This window comes from Onychostoma macrolepis, chromosome 18, assembly GCF_012432095.1.
Source record: "Onychostoma macrolepis isolate SWU-2019 chromosome 18, ASM1243209v1, whole genome shotgun sequence".
In the NCBI taxonomy this organism is placed as follows: domain Eukaryota; kingdom Metazoa; phylum Chordata; class Actinopteri; order Cypriniformes; family Cyprinidae; genus Onychostoma; species Onychostoma macrolepis.
This window is the reverse complement of record NC_081172.1, coordinates 26064761-26081726: the sequence shown is the minus strand read 5'-3', so window position 1 is coordinate 26081726 and position 16966 is coordinate 26064761. Positions and strand designations below refer to the sequence as shown.

Sequence of the window (16966 nt, the reverse complement as noted above, 5' to 3'; positions counted from 1 at the left end):
ATAAAAATGCTATACAGCTCAGTGGTTATAACCATACATTTGGATTTATTAAATTCAGTATTTTAAAAAAATGTATACATTAATACAATCCTCTGTTGTCTACTTTCTACATTTAGTGCAGTGCTAATCTTGTATTCAAGCCACAAAACCTCTGAAATGTAACAAAACAATCAGTGTGAAGTACATATTTCATCCAGTGTCATAAAACTGTACAGTTTTAAACATGCTAAATTACAGACTCACTTTACACACATACTGTACACTTTGTATTAAAAACAACACTCAGAGCAGGATACACATTGATCCAACATCACAGGCCTAGACCAGTTACATATTGTAGTGTAAGAACATTATACATTTCACCTGAGAGCTCTTCAGGCAAGAGTGTCTTTTTGAGATAAGCTCATCAGACTTTGAAAATACACGCTCGCTTGGCACAGATGTTGCCATTATGGCCAAGTATTTTTTTTGCCAGAGTCTGCAAGTTTGGGAACTTTTGTCCTTGTTCGTGCCAGAAGTACAATGGTAAAGACATTCTGTTGACATTTGGCTGGGAGACGTACATTTTCACTTCAGAGATGATATCCATGTTTTTTTTTGCTGACTCACCTGTGAGAGAGAGAGCGATACAGACATACAGAGAGAGACAGATATTGAGATCAGTGGAGCATTTTCTTCAAAGGAACACACAGTAAAAGACACTGACAGCCTCAGTCTCCAATGTGTTTGTTTGTTTGTTTTTAAAGGAGTGCGAGTAAGAAAAAAAAAAAAATCTGGCCAACTAGATCCCTCAATCTGGAAGGGACAAAAAATAAAAATAAATAAATATTCAACCATTTTCTTATTTGTGACCATGGACCACAAAACCAGTCATAAGGGTCAATATTCTGCAATTGAGATTTATAAATAATCTGAAAGATGAATAAATACACTTTCCATTGATGTATGGTTTGTTAGGATAGGACAATACTTGGCCGAGATACAACTATTTGAAAATCTGGAATCTGAGGGTGCAAAAAAAAAATCTAAATATTGAGAAGATCACCTTTAAAGTTGTCCAAATGAAGTTCTTAGCAATGCATATTACTAATCAAAAATGAAGTTTTGATATATTTACAGTAGGAAATTTACAAAATATCTTCATGGAACATGATTTACTTAATATCCTAATGATTTTTGGCATAAAAGAAAAATGGATAATTTTGACCCATGCAATGTATTTTTGGCTATTGCTAAAAATATACCCGTGCTATATGACTGGTTTTGTGGTCCAGGGTCACATTTATTAATGCTTACAGTATTTCCAAGAATCTGATGAGTAAATCTAACCTTCAAATCAAAATCAGACCACACATAACTAGCCCTGGTTTGTTGTTGTGTGAGTGGTGCATCTGAAGTTGTTGCCTCTGGGTGGCATTCCACAGCATTCAGTTGGCTGGCCTCGGATGTTAATGCTCGAACAGCCATCTCTGCATTTGTCTCCATGGCAAAGGCTACTTTTTTTATACCGAGGATCCAGCAGCATTGATACTGCGAGAAATCTAAAAGTTGTACATGTGGCAATAATAAATCAAACAAACTGAGTTATAAATTAATTATATATAGAGATATATCCTGTGATTAATCTATACAAACCTTGTTGATTCATAGTCTCCACACCTTTTGGTCAGATGCTTGTTCAGAGTGCTAGCTAGCCTCTGACCAACAGACTCTGGTGCATAACTGTTGGCCATACTTGTTGTCAGTTTCTGCAGGTTGCGTACTAAAATAATTAACTTGGAGGATGTGACATGACTTTCAGCAGACATCTCCACGATCACTTCCAGGAATGGTTTCAGGACCTATATAAAAACAATTGGTAAAACAAACTTTAAAATTAAGGTTAAATAAATATTATATGGTAAACAAACCCCATAACCCTTATGTAAAGAACGTATATTTTCTTATATATGAATGATTAATAGCTTATATCATGATTTAACAGTATATTGAAGGTATATAGAATTATGTATTGTAATATACTAGAATATATCAAATAATACATAAGGAATTGCAGCTTTTCATATGACAATATATCTACTTATATACTATAATGCATGTCACTTTTTATTCAGTATTACACCTCATAAATATAATATACAAATGCAATTTTATATATACATATACACACACACACATGCATATCAATTTTTTTTTTCACTTTTGTAAGGGAATATGTTGCTCATAGCTGCAGACAGGGGTTCCCGGAGGTTAAAAAATCTTTCGAACATCAAATAGGTGGAATTCCATCGAGTTTCTACTTCTTGAAGATGAAGCTGGGGCATTTTCAGGTCTTTCTGCAAGCTATCAAGCTTTTCTTTTGCTGTGCAGCTGGATCTAAAAAATCCAACCACTCTCCTCACTCTGGATCTCAAGTCATCAAGCTCAGGGACTGCAGCAAGACTGTCTTTGACGATGAGATTAAGAGTGTGCGCAAAACATGGCAGATGTCTCAGGTTCATTTTCTTCACAGCTGCAACCACATTTGCACCGTTGTCCGTTGTAACGCAAAAAACTTTGTCCTGAAGTCCCCACTCCAATAGAATACTGCGGAGGTGGGTGGCTATGCCATCTGCTGTGTGTCTTCCTTCAAATCTAAAAAAGAAATAATATATACTTAGATAAGCTCATTATGCACCTAGTTACTTGACTGTTAAATCTGAAGAGTAATTTCTACACAACTAGCATCACCAAATGAAATTTTACAAAAAATATTAATTTTTCAAAACGACTTCAATTAACTACTAAAAAACTACTTCCAATCTGCCAACAATTGTACTAAAGATAGTCCCACCCACTAATCTATCTAGAGAACTGGATCGCTCATGGCATCATAATTAGTGAAGCTACCAGATCTATTCCCTAGTATACTATATATGAAATTATTTAATTTTAATGAAAACAAAAGAAAAATAAAACATGAAAGAAGAAAGAATAAAAGAAAACATTGCCTAATGAGACACTGTGTTTATATATGAACTCTCCCTGCACATTCTTACAATGTAATGATAAATATGCCTTTCGTATGGAATTAAATAGCAAGCACTTTGAGTGTCTTGTTCATCATATTTATTTTTATATAAAGGCAACAGAACTGAAATGATATCATGTTTATCAGCAGCACAGCGCATGAGTGAGAATAACGCAATATCCGCCTTTGATCTCGTAGGTATCTGTTCTTCTTCGAGAGGTCAGAACTGTCCGTCTTGACTGCGCTTATTTCACTCCTCCCCACACTGCAGCTGCCTACATTTCAGGCGAGGCGCATCTCAAACAAGCCTCTTGATTAGCTTGTTCAGGTGTGTTTGTTTAGGGTTGGAACTGAACTCTACAGGACACTAGTACTCCAGGACTGACATTGCCTAAGGCTGGTCGCACACTAGAGGATTTTAAGCCCGATTTTAAGGCCGATTTGCACCCCCGAATGATCTGGGTGTGTGGCCCAATTCGTGGCTTGTTGCAATTTTTTTTTTTTTGTCCAGAAAATCCTCTATTGTGTGGTGTCATTACGATTATTTATCTGCTACCGATTGAGACGGAGCGTCGCTGAACTCAAATTGATCTGGCTGCCTCTGACGTGATACTCACGATAGCCAATGAGAGCGAGCAAGCGTCACTCACCGGATGTTGCGTGCTTCTATAGCTGAAACCTGGCAGCCACAAACATGTCGTGAAAGCAGAGAACATCATCCATATTCTTTTGTATACTTTGTTTTTCACTGTGAAACAGAACGCGCACCAGGAGAGCCAGCTGACAACGTCGATTGTCCTCTATTTGTTTAGTCACGCGAGTGTCCATGAGATCACGTGTCACTGTGAAATCGTTCCTACAATCTTCAAGTGTGTGTGGTCTCGAGGTCTGGTCGAATCATCTAGTGCGCGTTCAGAGGATTATGAGGTTAAAAATCAGTTGTCTGAACTGTCTTCATGTCTGTGGTCTCCCATAGTTTTAAAATCGGTTAAGATTTGAAAATTGTCTAGTGTGTGGCCAGCTTAACCCTGCTCTGTATTTACTCAGGTATTACAGAAAAAAATTTACACATGCAAAAAATAAAAAAGAATCTTACCTTTTCAGCCTCCAGTAATTTGGACTCTAGTGAGAAATCATCAGTAATATAATGTGCTGTCACAGAAATATATGATTCCATGGCAACAGATGTCCATAGGTCTGTTGTAAGACAAACACTTTGTACAGTCTGAAAAGAAATTAATGTAAAGTTATGTCATTATTTAACCCGTTCCATCATTTTGAGACACTTTGATCCAGAACTTATATATTTATATAAGTTATATTTATATATTTATAATGTCTCCATAAATGATTAAATGATGAAACAATCATAATAATCATTAAAATGGTTACGAGACTTTTCTTTTACTTTTATGAATAAAAAATGTTTTTTGGTCAAAATGATTAAAAAATGATGGACCAGGTCATGTCACCTTTATTTATATAGCGCTTTTAACAATACAGATTGTGTCAAAGCACTTAACAGTATCAAATTGGAGGATAGAGTGTCAGTAATGTATAATGATAAGATTAAACACTCAATTTTCAGTTAAAGGCATTTCATTATTGAATTCAGAGATGTCATTGTGTAGCTCAGTTTAGTTTAAATAGTATCTGTGCAATCAAATCGGCGATAATCGCTAGAGATGAAGTGTCCCAACTGAGCAAGCCAGAGGCGACAGCGGCAAGGAACCAAAACTCCCTCTGTGACAGAAACTGAGAAACAGAATAGGAAAGAAACAGACAAATATTAGCGTAGATGCCATTCTACTTACGATGTAACGAGTACATTGTGTGTTATGGGGAGTGTTCCCGGTTCTGGTTGATCTAATTAATGCAGCCTAACAATCCTTTAACAGATTTGAATAATAGAAGCATATTAGTGTGTTAGGTGTAAGCCAGGCTAAATGGGTCTTTAATCTAGATTTAAACTGACAGAGTGTGTCTGCCTCCCGAACAGTGTTAGGTAGATTGTTCCAGAGTTTGGGCGCTAAATAGGAAAAGGATCTGCCGCCTGCAGTCGATTTTGTTTATCTAGGTATTATCAAACGGCCAGAGTTTTAATAATTTAATAATTTTTATTTATATAGCGCCTTTCTAGCACTCAAGGTCACTTTACAAATTAGGCTTAAGGAACAGAGACAATAGACATCAATACACACAAAAAAAAAGAGTAATATACAGAAACCACTTACAAGATTAGATTACAAACAGAAAGAATGAAGAGAAACATCCATAACAGGGTACAGTTCACAGTCAATGACTTGAAGAGTAATAGTCAGAAAAAAAAAGGTTTTTTAAGAGGTTTTTAAAGGAGAGAAGGGAGGATGCCTGACGGATGGTTTGGGGAAGAGCATTCCACAATCTGGGAGCAACAACACTGAAGGCCCTAGCTCCCATTGTCACCAGACGAAATTTAGGGGTGACTAACAATCCCTCACTAGAAGATCTTAATGAACGGGCAGGAACATATGGCAGAAGTAAATCAGATAAATAAGGAGCAATGTTATGGTGGGCTTTATAAGTGAGAATTAGTATCTTGAAGTTTATACGCAAGGAAACCGGGAGCCAATGAAGATAAAGGATAGGGGTAATGTGATCGTTCTTTCTAGTGTGAGTAATCAAGCGAGCAGCAGAGTTTTGAACATACTGTAGTCGTTTAATAATATTAGCTGAGATGCCACAAAAAAGTGAATTACAATAATCTAATTGGGATGTAACAAAGGCATGTATAACAGTTTCAACATCCTGCTGACAGAGAGGATCGAATACGCGAGATATTACGTAGATGGAAAAAAGCTGTCTTAACCACTTTACCAATATGATCGTTGAATGAAAGAGTAGAATCAATGAGAACACCAAGATTGCAAACTTTAGTGGAGGGCATAATCAGATCACCATCCAGATCCAGCAGTTGACTAGAATGCTTAGATACAACAGCTTTAGAGCCAGTCAGAATTATCTCAGTTTTATCAGAGTTAAATCTAAGGTAATTTGCCTCTAGCCAAAGCTTGAGTTCCTTGATGCAATTTGTTAATGAAGGCGGAGGAAACACTGAAGTGGAAGGTGTACTAAAATAAATCTGAATGTCATCTGCGTAGCAGTGGAAGTTAAACCCATATTGCTTAATTATTTGTCCAATAGGTAGCATATAAATAGTGAAGAGGAGAGGGCCCAAAACAGAACCCTGAGGTACACCAGAGCTGATGAATTTGGTAGATGATCTGTGATTCTGGTATATAACAAATTGTTGCCTTCTGTGTTTTGAGAACGCAGTGGACGTGGAGGACTATAGCGTGATAAGAGATCGCTCAAGTACTGAGGAGCTAAGCCATTCAGGGCTTTATAAGTAATTAACAAGATTTTAAAATCTATCCGATGTTTGATAGGGAGCCAGTGCAGTGTTGACAGAACCGGGCTAATATGGTCATATTTCCTGGTTCTAGTAAGAACTCTAGCTGCTGCATTTTGGACCAACTGTAGTTTGTTGATCAAGCGTGCAGAACAACCACCCAATAAAGCATTACAATAGTCTAACCTTGAGGTCATAAACGCATGAATTAACATTTCTGCATTTGACGTTGAGAGCATAGGTCGCAATTGAGATATGTTTTTGAGATGGAAAAAAAAACGCAGTTTTACAGATGCTAGAAACATGGCTTTCAAATGAAAGATTGCTATCAAACAGCACAGCTAGGTTCCTGACTGATGAAGAAGAATTGACAGAGCAGCCATCAAGTGTTGGATAATGTTCTAGGTTATTACATGTGGAGTTTTTAGGTCCGATAATTAACACCTCTGTTTTTTCAGAATTTAGTAGTAAAAAATTACTCGTCATCCAGTTTTTTTATCGACTATGCATTCCGTTAGTTTCTCAATTTGGTGTGTTTCACCGGGCTGTGAAGAAATATACAGCTGAGTATCATCAGTGGAAGCTAACACCATGTCTCCTGATAATATCTCCCAGGGGTAACATGTAAAGCGTGAAAAGTAACGGCCCTAGTACTGAGCCTTGAGGTACTCCATACTGCACTTGTGATCGATATGATACCTCTTCATTCACTGCTATGAACTGATGGCGGTCAGATAAGTATGATTTGAACCATGCTAAGGCGCTTCCACTAATGCCAACAAAGTTTTGTAGTCTATTCAAAAGAATGTTGTGGTTGATAGTGTCGAACGCAGCGCTAAGATCCAGTAGAACTAATAAAGAGATACAACCACGATCAGATGATAGAAGCAGGTCATTTGTAACTCTAATGAGAGCAGTCTCAGTACTATGATACAGTCTAAATCCTGACTGGAATTCCTCACAGATATCATTTTTCTCTAGGAAGGAATATAATTGTGAGGATACTACCTTTTCTAGTATCTTTGACAGAAAAGGGAGATTTGAGATCGGTCTGTAATTAACTAGATCTTTGGGGTCAAGTTGTGTTTTTTTTAATGAGAGGCTTAATAACAGCCAATTTGAAGGTTTTGGGGACATATCCTAATGACAATGATGAATTAATAATAGCCAAAAGAGGATCTATGATTTCTGGAAGCAGCTCTTTTAGTAGTTTAGATGGGATAGGGCCTAACATGTTGTTGGTTTAGATGATTTAACAAGTTTATACAATTCTTCCCAGGGCCGCTGCTGGCCAAATGGGTGCCCTAAGCAGGATTGTATTGTTGTGCCCCCCCCCAAAACTTCAAGTTTTTCAAAAATTACCCCAAAAGTTTTCCATGTCTCCTTAATCAAACACACCTGATTCAGATCATCAGCTCATTAGTAGAGACTCCAAGACCTGAAATGGGTGTGTCAGACAAAGGAGAGATGCAAAATGTGCAGTGTTGGGGGACCTCCAGGAGCGTGGTTGGGAACCACTGATCTATAGCAAAAAGGTGGCCAAAAATGAGAGATTAAGCAGATATTTGAATCAAATGTTGGGTCAATAGCCTATTAGACAAGGACTTGATCGTCCTGTAAGTGTAACAGCAGCAATTACCAGGCCTTTGGCTCCCTTTGCAGGCATTTGTAATAACATGTAATGTTGATAAAAAACAATGGACACCATCACAAAATTTGTAATGGTTTTACTGGTTATGGTAATTGGTCACCTTCTAAATCCTAATGGAATATGTCCCAAAACACACTACAGAATGTTTTTTAATGGTTAAAAGTTTGTAGTGGTATTTGTGATTCATTTTTTCAGCAGGGTTGCCTCATTGTTTTTATATAATGCATTTTAAGTCATCAAAGGCTGTTGTTGGCTTAGGTTTGTTTTTATAACCACAAAAATATTATCTTAATACTTCTTTGTATATTATTAAAGTAACAAAACCATGGTTAATGGTTAACAAGAACCATGATTTTTTTAAAACCATGGCTAACTTTTGTAAGTGAACATGGAAACTCTGAGAGAATATTAGACGCGTTGGTGGTGGTGGTTATTACCGACATTAAAACACGTTATTAACCTCAACACCCAAAAAAGTTTCGCAGGATTTTGAATGTAGCCTACCTGAAAGTGACACACGGGCTTCGTTTTCATCTTTTTTTTTTTTTTCCTTCTCTTGGCGCCGGATTGCTGATGTCTTTTCACGGGAATAGTTATCCATCAATTATTATCATTTGCATTCAGCCGCAAACACGAGGTGTGAGCGGTCGCGGGTGCGGGAATGGCGCGTCACTTTTTTCTTTTTCTTTTTTTTGTGAGCAACTGGGATGGTGCCCCCCTGGGAGTTGGTGCCCTATGCAAACTGCGTACTCTGCGTATAGGGAGCGGTGGTACTGATTCTTCCTCTCCTACAGTAGAGAATGAATGGAATTGTTCCTCAGGGGATCTATAGTGTACTATCTGATGCGATACTGTAGCTGACGGCTGCAAGGATACAATTTTTATCTCTGATAGTATCGATCTTGGAAGTGAAGTAGTTCATAAAGTCATGTGTAATCTAATGGACTTTCACTGTTATTTGTTATATTAACAAATAAGCAATTGCCATCTACATTGTTCAGTATATGGTGATTAATACAAGATTAATCAAAATATAAATACATTCATTTAACATTTTGCATTTTGAAAAGAAGAAAACAACACAGCATATTGAAACAGAAGGGAAATAATGGCAAACAGGAAAATAAAATTAGTTACTCAGACATACGGTGAGCTGGTCCTTCAGAGCTTGCTTCTCTTTTTTATATATTTCCTGGATAAGTTGTTTTGTTGTTTGTCTGCAAGGAATTCTGTACTTTGGGTCGAGTGTGTTCACCAATGCTCGAAAACCTTCATCTTCCACATCAGATACTGGCTGCATGTCCTTAACTATAAACTCGATTAGCTTTTGATCAATTTTTTGTTTGGGAAGACTATGAGCTGCAATGAAAGAACAATAATAAAGACTTTTTAAAAAGTCTTGAAAAACAAAATAACCCTAACTAACCAACTAAGACTTACATTGCTACAGCTAGGGGTGTGCGATATCGTCTGCGATATCTTCTGCGATAATATCATAATAGTTGTTTTAACGATGTGCGATTTGACATTATCGAGTATATCGCGAAAAGCAAACAAAACAAATCCACAGACCGCAGGCAAAGATTACGTGATGAAGTCTAGTAAGGTTAAACTAGTGCGTTCTATCACGGCATGGTTCAGTCTATTAAAAATGCTTTTACAATGATCACATAATTCAAGACATGGGGTCAGAAAATGTATATATTTATATAAATTCATATAGTTAATCAATATCACATGAAGCTAGAGTGCCTTTTTTCTCCAAGAATTAGCATGATTTTAAATGTGATATTGATTTTATACAACAGTTCAAACAAGAAGTTTATATTAAGACACTTACGTTTTAGACACCATATTTCCTGCTTTTGCTCTATTTCGCCAACAAAAATAATTCCAAACACAGCTACAGCACTGTTTTGCGTCTCTGAGCAACATGAAGGTGTTTCTTTCCTGAATTAATCAACCGTTTAAATGATTAGGTTCAATCACAATGACTCATTTATTAACACTGACTTGCTGCCATCTACTGGTGGGTTTAATTTCACATTTAAAGTATCTTTTCATTTTTAAACAATTTCAACTATCAATACTCCACATTTTATGTAAAAAAAAAAAAAAAAAAAAAAAATCTAAACATTATGTATGTATTTGTAACGTACTGCAGGTTAAAGCATTCCATGTCCCTTCAAGCTGCATTAAACAGTGAGTAAATGCATCTAAATGCCACTTTAGATGCATCTTCTGTGTTTCCTCTGCATTGCAAAGATGCATTTTGTTTATATTGATTTCATTTGCTTGGTAACAGCCCAAATGTCGTCTTATTCTAACTAACTGGATAAATGTAAGAATTTGACTCAAAAGATGATGCACACTTTTAGAAATAATTGCTTTATAAAGGTAAAAATGCTCATAAAGGTAAAAATCGATTTAAACTTATTGGAAAAGATTCATTTCTATCATTGCTGTGAACTGACCATGAATATGAAGAATATCAAAAAATCCAGGAGTCATCTGTCCACGGTAGTCCTTAAGATGTCAGCACAATAACACACTCAGCAAAATATTGTCTAATTATCGTTACTGATAAAATCCCAGAAAATAATGAGATATCATTTTTTGTCAATATCGCACACCCTAAATCATTTAGACTACTACTATATAATTTGATTATACACTTACCAGGGTACGGCATCTTGGCACCAAACTGTTGTTCAATTGATGTCTGAACCAACAGCTTCTTCGGGGCTTATCCTTATCCTTTTTTTTTTTTTTTTCAGGGAATTGCGATTTGTAAAAATGAAATCCCTCCAGAGGCTTAGCCTTAATAAGGCTACCTAAATCTGTCTTTTAAATCTTCAAATTAATCTGCTTAAGTCCACCCAAAAATGTAAATTAACTGTTAATTTACTCACCCACAGGCCATCCAAGACTTTTTTCTTCGATAGAACAGTAAAGAATTTTTTTTAGCTGAAACCGTGGTCCTTGGTGATTCATAAAATGCATATCAGCAGCTACTGGTTTTTGAGGACACAAATGAATGCCTGTGACTCCTGACCAGTGTTGTGCTAGTTACGCAAAAAATATATTACTCATTACTAATTACTCCTTTCAAAAGTAAGTAATATTATTACTTTACTTATTACTTTCTGGCAACAGGAATAAGTTACACTACTAGTTACTTTACTTTTCTTTCATGCCACAAAGAAGTTGTAATTCGTATATTCCCCATAAAATAATATTATTACTGTAACTAGTTACAGCCCAACACTGCTACTGCCAATATATTGAGGTCTTATACACCAAAACTGGTCATCTGTGCAAGAAAGTGAACATTACAACATTATTACATGTAGGTCTAATCCATAGCTTCTCAGACAAACAGTCCGGAATGATGTCCGGTTCACGAATGAAGCTTTCTTTTTAACCGGTTCTTTTGGGGAACTAAGTGAATCAGTTCACCAAATCGGACTGAAACTTCTGAAACAGTTCGCATTATTATTGGGTGATTTAATAATATAACTGCATATTAGTTACGTCATTGCGTGATTACCAAACGAAATTGTTAATTGAACCAGTTCATTGAAACGAACTGAATCAGTTCGCGGAAGATAATCTGATTTCGCTGTAACAATAACTCCAGGAGCCACGGATATTAATTTTGTGCTCCTTGATGTGCCTTTATCTTGGATGGCCTTAAGTCAAGTCAAGTTGAGCTTTATTGTCATTCCGCTACATGCGGGGGCATACAGTGGAATGAAATGTCGTGCCTCACAGGACCACGGTGCTACATAAATACAGGCATACAGCAGTGAAGTAAAACAATATAAACCTATACACAACTATCCTACTGATAGATTTGACTATAAATATGCTATATATAAAATAATTTTTTACCTATACATAAACTAAAAAATACAAACTATACGAGTGCTTCAGATAAATACTGTACATGTGCGAAGAGAAACATTGCGAGTCAGCAGCTGGCTGGGGAACAGTGCAGGATGATTTGTAGTGCATGAGCATGTAAACATGTGTATATTGCTGAGTCTTTTTGTGGGATTTGTGTACCCACAGCGGGGTGTGTGAAAAGTGACTAGTGCACATAGAGGAGGAGAGTGAGGAGAGTGTGCTACTACAGGTGGTTTGTACAGGCCCACTCACCTGCGTGTAGCACACTTCGATTGCACAAAAAAGTTCCATAAGTTTCAGATGGGCCATGTTTCAGGAGGTAGGGGGTTTGTATGGGGGTTCAGAGAGGGGCGGGGTGATTTGAGTTCAGGGCTCTCACAGCCTGGGGGAAAAAGCTGTTGAGCAGTCTGGCAGAGTGGGCTCTGATGCTGCGGTACCGTTTTCCTGATGGTAGGAGCTGGAAGAGACTGTGGGAGGGGTGTGAGGAGTCCTTCACGATACTGTTGGCTTTGCTGGAGCATCGTGTAAGGAAAATGTCCAGGATGGAGGGGAGAGGGGCACCGATGATCCTTGCAGCTGTGTTCACTGTCTGCTGGAGGGTCTTGCGGTCTGCTGCGGTACAGTTCCCGTACCAGACAGTGATGCAGCTGGTCAGCACACTCTCAATGGTGCCCCTGTAGAAAGTGGTGAGGATGGGTGGAGGGAGACTTGCTCTTTTCAGCCGGCGGAGGAAGTGTAGGTGCTGTTGTGCCTTCTTGGAGAGTGACATGGTGTTTGCGGTCCAGGTGAGATCCTCTGTGATGTGCACCCCCAGGAATTTAGTGCTGCTGACTCTCTCCACAGGCGAGCTGTCGATGGTCAGTGGGGGGTGATCACCGGAGTTTCTTCTGAAGTCCATCACAACCTCTTACTCACATTGAGGGACAGGTTGTTAGTGCCACACCATTTCGCCAGCTGTGCCACTTCCTCTCTGTAGTGCGTTTCATCATTGTTGCTGATGAGACCTACCACTTCACCTCACTTAAGGTGAGTAATAAAATTTTTATGGGTGAACTATCCCAAATCTGATTTAAAATGGTGCATCAGATTAGCTAATGTTAATTGTTACCTGATCCTCCTCTGTCACCTCCTTTTTGTGGACAGCCCTAAGATGTTTAATCATTGGTGATGTTTTATTATATGCAAACTTTTTATCGCAAATTTGGCATTTAACTTAATTTTTTGTTGATTCTAAAGTAAAATATCGCCAGACTGCTGATGTTGACCTTGGCGGCATTCTTCTTTGTGTGATGATGAGAGAGAGATCAGATTTCTTTTCCTAAACACAACCAGTTAAGAGCAAACCCCGCCCAGCAACCGATTCTAAAGATGTCAGTATCAGTGAGGATTTCCTACACAATCCAGAAATAAACACTAAAATCTCCTTATCCTACCATAAACCATAACATTACGTTTGTAGAAGTTTCTGATGACATTGTGTGTCACAACCTATCTTTGTAATTTTCGAAGTCTTTTTTTATTCAAGGTTAACTACGTGATTGAGTTGACAAATTAAATCTGCTACGGGGCGGATTTTGGAGTCGATTCCCAGCCCTATTGCTTCAGTCTGTTCCTGTCTGTTGTGCTGCTGAGAGGTTTGCGATTGTAGCTTCGCTTTTTATTGAATCTCTACCTTACTTTCACTCCCTGTTGTTTAAAGTGATAATATATAACTTAATTCCCACCATATTTCTGGTGTTATCTTTCAAACTAATTTAACTAATTTGATCGTTCGCTTTTAAAACCGCGAGTGCAGCGCGTTAGCATTCGTTAGCCAGTTAGTTTGTCACTCGCGGTTCCATTCGCACCTATTATTGTTTTCTTTTCTTTTTCTCTCGCTCCATTTTTCATGAGTTCATCAAACAACAGTGGTAAGTGATAAGTTAAGTTGGTATCATTCATCAATCACGGTGAGTAATGGCTTCTTCTTCTCCTGCTATTGTTGTTTGCACTGCTTGCCACATGTAAAGTTTATGTCTCTGTCAGCAGCGAGGGATTCACATGTGATAAATGCAGGGAAATAGTTAGGCTGACAGAGAAGGTTTTAGAACTAGAGACATGCATCCAAACTTTAGTTGAGGACAGTAAGAATGTGAGGGCTGTAGATACTGCTTTGGATGCGACTAGCTCAAGGAGTCCTGTACATTGTTCGGTTCTGGTAGAGCCCGTGCAGTAGGGCAACTGGGTGACTGTGAGGCGGCCTAGTCACAGGTCAAAACACCACTCTTCCATTCCGATCAAAACATCAAACAGGTTCTCCCCACTCGGTGACGCACCCACTGAGAAACCTGATGAAAGTGCTCTAGTTATTGGCGATTCTATTGTACAAAACGTGAAAATAGAGACACCAGCCACCATAGTCCATTGTTTACCGGGAGCCAGAGCGCCTGACATCTTGGCAAATTTAAAAGTGCTGGCTAATGCTAAATGTAAATTCAGTAAAATTGTTATCCACGTCGGCGCTAAGGATGTTTGACTTTGCCAGTCGGAGAACACTTAAAAATAATGTTAAAGAGGTGTGTGAACTTGCAAGTACGATGTCAGACACTGTAATATGCTCTGGTCCGCCCTGCTAGGGATGCATCGATCCGATATCGGTATCGGCTCCGATATTGGTATTTTCTGCGGATCGGGTATCGGTCAGACGAGACCGATCCAAATCCGATATTGTGCGTATACTATTCCGTGTTATTTTTAAGCCCCACGAAAGCACAAAAACATTATAAAGCACCATAAAGTCAAAGTCCAAGTGTTCTGAAGCCGTTCCATAGTTTAATGTGAGGTACAGATGAAAATTTAAGTCGTTAAACTCAAGTTCAGGTAAACTCTTCTCTCCGCTGCGTCTGTCTGTCATCCTCCGTTCAGCATTCAAACTGTCACGTTCGGTTGCTACAGTCAAGACTACCAAACTCTCTCCAAGAGCACACAATAACTAAAATTTAAAACTGTTAAAAGAAAAGGCTCAAACTGTCGCACAGATTTAATAAGCTACGCATCAATATCTCTTTCCTTTGTGCTTTGAACTTCTCTATCAGGAGCTGCGCGCTGTGACTCCGTGCTGCTTCAAGCGCGTCATTCTGCGCACGGGAAGCGCGTAGGAGCTTTGTGCCGCTCTCTATTGGAGCTTTTCGTTTCACGCCCGTTTCACACCGCAAGCGTGAGCAGCGCGTATTTTTTTCGGCGTGCATGTTAACAAATGAGTGCATTCACACCGGGAGCAGGAGCAGCGCGTGAGCAGCAGTGCAGCGATCATTTCGGAGTGGAGTCTATTTTTGCTGCCCCGCTTACGCTGAATTAAAGCCACAGTGCATTTTTCTTGATCAAAATTGACCTGATTAACATGAGAAATGACACATTTCATGTGTTAATACTTGTTCAAAACAATTACTTTAGCAAAGTTTGTACTAGGCCATTTCTGCTTATTTTGATAAATAATGTTCAATAAATATACTGTCATTAAAATGTCAATATAAAAATATAGAAAGTAATAAGTAAAGATTCTGAAAGCATTGAAGGAGATCACATAATAAGTTAATATAGATTTACAGTAGTAACAACAAATTATATTTTATTATATGATATGATTAATATCATGCTTTTAAATGATGGTTTCATTATAAACATGGTGATTATCTCTAAGGTGGACACCCAAAATGATATATGATATTTACCATCTGAATCTAACCATGTCATGTGAACAATTGGAAAAGTCAGCCATCTATTAATTATCATGTTTGTTAATTGTGCCTTTCACCCCAACAGCAGGGGCGCTTTTTACCCCAAATACTTTTACATATTCTTCTAGTTATTGAAAAACTGTTGCTTTAATTATCTTAAACCAAACTGGTAATCATTAAGAAGACCTTTGTCTCAAAATTTATTCAATAATTTTAGCGATTCTCATTTGCTACTTAAATCTACAACATAAATATATGTATATATTACAGTTAGCACAGAATCAACTCGAAAACACATCACTGCCAGAAGTTATTGCCCAAACTTCAAAGGCCTGTTTAAATTATTAAAACTAGAGGCATTTATTAACTTTAAGATTACTTTTTATCATGTAAAATGTGTACATGTACGCATGATAAATGATGTATTTGAAGATTTGGATAATGGGCTGGGGTTATCGCTCTTTGCTGATGATGAGGCAATCTGGAAAAAGGGAAGGAATATTGGTTTTATTGTTAAAAAATTACAGGAGGCTATTGCAACAGTTGAAGAATGGTCATATAAATGGGGTTTTAAATTCTCAGTTGACAAAATAAAGATAGTTTTTTACAAGGAATAAAATTGGGTGTGAGGTAAAACTAAAATTATATAATCAAGAACTGGAAAGAGTGAAACATTTTAAGCTTTTAGGGGTATGGTTTGATGAAAGAGTTACATGGGCGGTGCATATTCAGAATATAGTGAACAAATGTAAGAAAATAATAAATACAATGAGGTGCTTAGTTGGTAGTGAATGGGGAGCAGATAGGATGGCATTAAAGGCCATGTATAGTGGATTGGTTAGATCAGTGTTAGATTATGGTTGTGTGGTGTATGGATCAGCAGCAGAAACATCTCTTAGGAAGTTAGATAATATACAACATCAGGTGTTGAGATTATGTACAGGAGCTATAAAAACTACACCAATTACAGCACTACAGGTTGAAATGGGGGAAATGTCATTGTAAATTAACCCAATAATTCACTGACAATTGTTCCCTACTCATTTCTAAGGTCATAGTCAAGAGCATCCAACACTAGATACTTTAAAGCCCTGTTGGGAAAAAGAGAGGAGGAAAATTAAAAGTTTTGGATGGACAGTGATACAGAAAGCAACAGAACTTAAAGTTAATCAGTTTAAGGTTAGTATAACTGTGTACCACTGCCAGTAATAAAACCTTGGTTACTTTCAGATGCTACAGTAGATTTTACATTGTTAGAACAGAAAAATAAGGGTAAGGAGTGCAATTTA

At 37.7% G+C, this 16966-nt stretch overlaps 1 long non-coding RNA gene across 1 annotated transcript; it reads right to left on the bottom strand.

The window, feature by feature from the left end:
* Nucleotides 1–96: 96 nt before the first annotated feature.
* Nucleotides 97–1828, bottom strand: LOC131524202 (uncharacterized). Its single transcript, XR_009266945.1, has 3 exons — nt 1636–1828; nt 1330–1541; nt 97–609 (listed from the first exon to the last, which is right to left on the bottom strand). It is a non-coding gene; the product is annotated as an uncharacterized LOC131524202 (long non-coding RNA).
* Nucleotides 1829–16966: the final 15138 nt, after the last annotated feature.